The sequence below is a fragment of the Belonocnema kinseyi genome, chromosome 8 (genome assembly GCF_010883055.1).
Source record: "Belonocnema kinseyi isolate 2016_QV_RU_SX_M_011 chromosome 8, B_treatae_v1, whole genome shotgun sequence".
NCBI classification, from domain to species: Eukaryota; Metazoa; Arthropoda; class Insecta; order Hymenoptera; family Cynipidae; genus Belonocnema; species Belonocnema kinseyi.
In genome coordinates this window covers 100,516,533-100,523,401 of record NC_046664.1, presented here as the reverse complement: position 1 = coordinate 100,523,401, position 6,869 = coordinate 100,516,533, and the positions used below count along the sequence as shown (strand labels likewise).

The 6,869-nt window shown below is 32.1% G+C and overlaps 1 protein-coding gene across 5 annotated transcripts in view; it reads right to left on the bottom strand.

The window, feature by feature from the left end:
• The window catches only part of LOC117177859 (RNA-binding protein Musashi homolog Rbp6), a 673,300-nt gene that overhangs the window by 259,344 nt on the left and 407,087 nt on the right, over positions 1–6,869 (bottom strand). The window lies entirely within an intron of this gene.

The window sequence follows — 6,869 nt, the reverse complement described above, 5'->3', positions numbered from 1 at the left end:
AAAAGGTTTTTTTAACTGAAAACGGAGTAAAATAGTCTGAAGGACATTATTCAGATGGGAATCCGAAGTTTTCCAGTAAACGAGTGGAATTAATATTTGACAGCTTGTACTCAATTATCTAATAATAATAATTTAATAATAATAATAATAATAATAATAATAATAATCTAATAATCTAATAATATAATTTTTCAACATGTTTAACTAACTAGTATTACATCGCATTATTATTACTATTTATATTAACCGTTATTTTCCTCTTATTTTGCACTTTGAAACACAGAAGAAAGAAATGAAAAATGTTTAACATCTTTGACATTATATTGACTCAGGGAAGATGAAAATGTGTCAGCGTGTTTGCAAAGGTGGTTGTAGGTTGTGAAAGAGATGTGCGCGTGTGAAAAAGGCATCAGTGTATTTCCCAATAACTCAGGGGGGCTAAATTAGGTAAAGGTACGGAAATTTTCATAAGATTAGTCTCAGATGCAAAATTCCAGAATACCAGACAGCACTTTAAATTTATGAGCAGAATATGGTGAGAAACGGTTAGAGAGAAAATTTTGAATATTAAATTGCCAAGTACACGTATAGTAAGGTAGCAGAGCTAGAATGACCGTAATATACACCCTCTGTTTGCATGTTCAGGTGTTTGCTTGGTGACATAGGTAGGGGGCATGAGTGTGCGAGAAACATTGTGCAGGCTATTCAAGATGATAAGCAGCCGTTAGTATTCTCATAGAGGCGAATTGATTATTTGCGGACACGGTGTACTCTCAAAAGACTTTCTGAGGACATTCTTCATATTTTAGGAGTATATCATATGGAGCTCTTATGTAAAGTGATATTCAAAACTTTTGATTAATCGTAAAATTCATAAGTAAAAAATAAAAATGTTTTCAGTTTCACTAGGAAATACAAAAAATCCTGATCAAACTTCCAATTTCAAAGAAAGAGAAATGTCGACAGTGAATAATTTAATTACCATTCATAAAATTGTATTGAATTATGATTTTTTTTTAATTACAAATGATAATATGTGATAGATAATTAGCTATTTCGTATAGGAATATGGCTCGCCTTCAGGAGATGATTGACGTGCTATGATCTAACTCCGTTTCGCCACTTGGCGATAGAAACATTACCGTAAGTAGTAGGCACATTGCAGGCAGATCTTAATTTTGGTGTGCAGGTGCGCAGTTGTCCTCTTCCTATACATTGAAAAGTATGCGAGTCAGAAAGTTTGTCAAATTGACGTAAGTTAGAGAGGTTATGTTCGTTTGTTTTGATACAGGTGGAAAATTTTTTTTCAATTTTAAATTATAATTATTTAAATTATGAAAGTGTCTATTGATCTGGTTAGGTGAAGGACTTCAACGTTAAAACTTGTAAAATTAAAAGAGTGCATTATAAAAGTGGTAAGTATGAAGACTATAATGAAATTGTTTGCTCATGAAATCTTGAAACTGTAGAACATTATTATTTTTGAAATCGTACGTTTGAATGAAGAATACTGTTTTTGTAACATTTCCAAACATTTTTTATCCTAAAAAAAACTGTATAATTAAAAATATAATCGATCTAGTTGCCTAAGATAGCGTCAATTTGACAAGCTCTCTCGCTCGAAACTTTTCCATGTGTGGGAAGAGGACAAATACGCATCTGCGCACGAAAATTTAAGATCTTCCTGCAATTTGGCTACAACTTACGGTAATGTTTCTATTGCCAGTCTCGAAAGGCTTCCCACTGGCAGTTGGGTCTCCTTATTATTCCTTCGTGAATAGAAAATTCAGCGAAAGATAACAAACTTGAAATTTGGTTTAAATTCATACCTGCATAAACAGTATTCCATGAAATATACGTATGTGTATTTCGATTATTAAATAGGTGTTAGGTTTTAATTTTGGTCTTGGATATACCGCATGCACTATAATGAGGGATTACTTAATGACTCTTACTTTGAATTTACCATTCGTTTAGGGAATATACGCCATTTATATTTCCATTTCCAATTTATTTACTTATAATTTCATATTTTCAGGCTCTTATTCATCATTTACCACTTTTAAAATTACTTCTAAAAACAACTAATACCACTTTGACAATTTTTTCACTTATTCGTGCAATTATTTCCCTCATACGAAAAGGAGCGTGTCATCGTCGGGATTATTAATTTATATCCTTTCAAGGTATCGCAGTGTTGTAATATTTATCCGGAAGCCCAGCATGGGTTAATTAATGAGGGCGATAGCCACCCATAGTCTGTGCTTTAAACCCAAAATTTACGGCTGATGCAAATAAACAACCCATGCGTCGAGAACAGTGTAATGAAAAATTCAAAATCCGCGATTGTATGTACACGAAAGACTGGATAGATTGTGTGTTTTAATAAATTTGAAATATCGACTATTATACGGTGAGTGTGATAAAATCATGCTCCGCTGCCGCAGCCTTAATCGTTTTCGGATAACAGTGTTTGCAATAATTGCCACCCGATGCTGCCCCTAAATAAATGTCACGCATGTACTTTCCGGTAGTTAACGCAAAGTGTCGCTATTGTTCTGGTCAAGTGGGCGTAAATATATCAAACATTAAAGAGAATCTTCAACAGGTGCCGTGAATGTGTAGTAGGGTTGTCTTTAATTGCATGCTAAATATTTTTCTTTGTGATTCGTTTGCTTTGACTCCGGTAATTTGCTCGAATGACCAAAATAATAAAGTGCTTCGAAAACCAAATCGGACCCTTTTCGAAATATGGTTTATATGGGATGAATTGCGCAAAAACGGAAAGCTGCATAACTTCTTCAGTATAAATTTAAATTAATCTTTCACCCAAGACCAATATCTATTTGCGATGCTTTGAATATCTTTAAAAACCAATATTCGAAATTTAAAAAATTCACAATATGGCGGCCGATTTAAATATCAAAAAATAGCTGATGTTAACAGTTTTTAAATAATGCTTTTTAACTTTGTCCAAAGTAGATTTTGCTTTAGAAATTGCATGACAATTTGAACATTTTGCAATTTTAAAATTGAAAAAATTATATTTTGTAAAATATAAAATTACAGAAAATTGAATTATAGCTTACATGATCTATGTCGTTTTGTTCGGATTCTTTGAAAAATGTAAAGATAATTAGCATATACATTTTTTACACGTATCATGTCGATTCTGACATCAAACTTTTTGTTCTGAAAAGTTAAAAAATATTGTTTTAAACTCAATAATGAAGCCATTTTGTAGGTTTGATTAGCCGGTATTTTCTTTTTTTTTTAATGTAAAGTTTTTTCTTGCAAGCATCGGTCCTGAGTAGAATTGATGTAATCTCTAAATTTATATGAATTTTTTCCTTTGATTCGCTTTTTTCATGCTTTTTTGTGTTTATTTCAATCATATTGCCTTTTTTTATATCATTTTGTTAATAAAAAATATAATGGAAAGAAGAAAATGAACAAAATAAGAAATTTGAAACACTTAAGGGCGAAAAATTACATAAGTGAAAAAACGAGTGATTCAAAAATACGCCTATAAGCTTGGCTTGCAATAAAATAAAAGATTAAAAAACGGTGTAAAATAATTCACATTGACTTGATCACATTTTTTTGCGTGACAAAAAAAATGAAATCTTAAGCGAAACAAAAATTAATAATTGATACAAGTTTACATCTGCAGTCAACGACGAGAGAACTTGTCAATTCAAACATACGTTTCAAAGCATGAAACCTTTGTAAGAAACCTTCCAAAAATCAGATCGCCGTGACAGAAAGACTTTCCGAAAGATAAAAGAAGTGTTCAAAAAGCGTCCGAACTCAAGACTGATGTCTCTGTGTCTCGAAGGGTGGCGAGGTTTGTTGGGGTTGTTTTGGTGGAGTGGGTAGCTTCGGTTTGAGAAGGGCGAGTTTAGGAACTATAGCATGGGTTGAAGGGTGCAGGATTCCAACGGATGCAGAGGAGTTAAACCTACTTCTGCGTTTCGGCCGTTTGTCAGGGAGATGTGTCTGAATTTATCGACTCTCGGCGATTTTGGTGTAAGTCCGAGACTACAACCAATCCGCTATGCGGATTTAAAAGCGTTTCCATGTAAGCAGACAAAATCTGAAATGCGAATCCTAATTTTTGCTACGAACTCTTAAACATCTTTTATTCTGTAGTTTTCTTTCTCTCACCTTTTTGAACAAGTATTACCGTTCATTACATTGAATTTAAAAAATCTATTCTATGGAGTAATTCTCAGTACTCTATATTTATCTTCAAATTTCAGCTGAAAATGAGCCGTGCTTAAACACAGTAAAGTCTGATATACTGTGTCAAACATATGTAGAATAAAAGTAGATGCAAAATAAAAGGAGACATAAAGTAGATATCGATATGAATAAAAGTTGGTTCAATGTTGCTTTTTTTACGTCAATCTTTCTCTACCACTCTGATATTTCAGTAAATGTTTGAATGTTGATCACATTTCTATAAATTTCGTTCATTTTAATGATGGGCAAATAAAATATTTTTTGAGCGTTTCAGAAGAATGTGTAATCGAAATGACTCGTCATTCAAATAAAAACACGGAAATTGCGTATTGCAATGCTTGTTGCAGAACGGTATGCAAGTATAACGGTTTTGAAACGAAATTGGTCATTAAATGGTGCGTGAAAAATCGCGGATCAGAGCCTATGTGGAATATCGATTAGCTCCATTTATTTTCACATTCAATGAGCCAGCCTGTCCGTGCAACTAAAATGCAGGGAATTCTCGAGAAGTCCAGATACAAGTTTGGATGGTAGGTATATTTGTGGTAAAACTCATTAAATAGCATTTTAGTATTAAAGTATATAGAGCGATAGATTTTAGTGAAAAAATTCTTTACATATACGACTAATAATGTCATTAGAGTTCGAAGATCGCTCTGAGTTGAAGGAGCAGACTTTGTAGGCAAAAGAAGGATAAAGGAAAAATCGTTCCTGACCCAGTTCAGTGGACCATGGCGGGACGTGGCGATCTGAGCAAATTAAAATAAAATTATGTTCAATTATCGCGTTAAAAATTACCTTTTAACGTATTGTTATTTTTATATATTTTCAATATGAATTTATAGTTTTTACATTATATCAGCAGCATTTTGTAATTTATATTGAAAGTTGAGGGAGAAGTTAAGCAAATGATGTATAGAAGGTGAGAAAAAGAAAAAAATTGTATAAGTGGAGATGGTAGGATGGAAAAGAGTGCAAGGTAAGAGGAGCAGTTGGTGTTCTGGGACCCTAATGAGCATCTTCAACCCCTTTGAGATACTATTTTTACAACTCGAAATTATCTTTTTGAGAAAAGTACGTACGGTTTTGAATTAACATTAAAATATGTTATAATAATTGCTCGCACATAGGATAAGATTCTTACGATTTACACATACATAACGCTGAATTTAGTGAAAGTATTATATGTTGTATTAATATCTTTAACGCAAATTCAATTATATATATTTTTTCAATTACAAGACAAGTAGTTGAAAGCGAAATATAAATTTTAAAGGACTTGTATGCATGTTTGTTAATTCAAAAAGCAAATGTAGCTTTTCTGTTCATAATAACCACACAAATATAATTGTTTGCGACTACGGATGGGAATTAAAGTAAAATTGTTCAACAATGGAAGTATTTTTCCCTCTTTACATAACAGTACGATAAATACAGAGACACTAGAAAGAACACAATTTATGCTACTATTTAATATTGAGATAAATGTAGATTTTAATGTTTTCTGCGGTCATTAGTAACCTTGAATATGAAAACTCTTTATGGCTGGTATCTATATATTTACTGTGATGCAACTGGTGCCAAAGCAGCCCTTGCGTGAAAACAAAAAGGAATAAAAAATAATTTGTTTATAAAACAGGTTTCTATGTATTCATACTCGTGAAAGATAAGAGTAGCTTCTTTCCTAAATTTGAGATTTGTGTTGCCGTATCTTTAAGGCTAAACTCGAGGCCAAGAAAATGCACATATTTCACGAAGAAAACGATATCGCATGAACTGGAATATATACCGTAATTCCTGCGCTATATATCGTAATTATCACATTATCATAGCGTAAAATCGTGATATTGTACATTGCAAGATTTCACATTATATTATTATTACATTATATTATATATACGAGGGTTCTAGTAGTGGTCAAGCGATGTTAGTGCATTATAATATCCTAAAAGCTCCGGAACCTGCTTTTAAGTTATCATATTGCACTTTATTTCAATACAGAGGTTTTGCGATATCATTGTACGATATCTTTTTCTCCATGATATAAGCGGAAAATGTGAAAAAGAGAATGATAAAATATGATTTATAACGCTTTATTTATTCAATTTATTCCCTAACATAACTGTTCGGGAATAGTAATAATTTTTGCAAAAGTTACTTCAGACAGATACAGGGTAGTTTACCTTATTTCCTAGTTAAATTTGTAATGGTTGAAATTATTTGAGTTTACAAAGGAAAAAAACTGGTTTCATTCATTGCTTTCAACGAGGATGTTGCCGGCTGAGCGTACTGAAGGTTGAGCAAAACTCATTAAAAAACTGCATCTATGTAGTTGATGTTGACTTTAGCATAACAGGTGCCCACCTGTTTTTCGCCATTCCTTGCCAATTTTTATAATATGCAAACAAATATTTGTTTTTTAAAAAACGAATGTGATCAATATTCTCTGCAAAACAAGATCAACATAATACCTTTTTAATATTTTTTAAAGAATATAATCAGAAAATTATGAACACTTTAGTTTCTTACGTCATGTTCAATACATGAAATAAAGATTAATTTCTCGGAATTCAGTCACAATTTAAAGACATCGAAATTACCACTGATTAAGCCATACCTCTTTA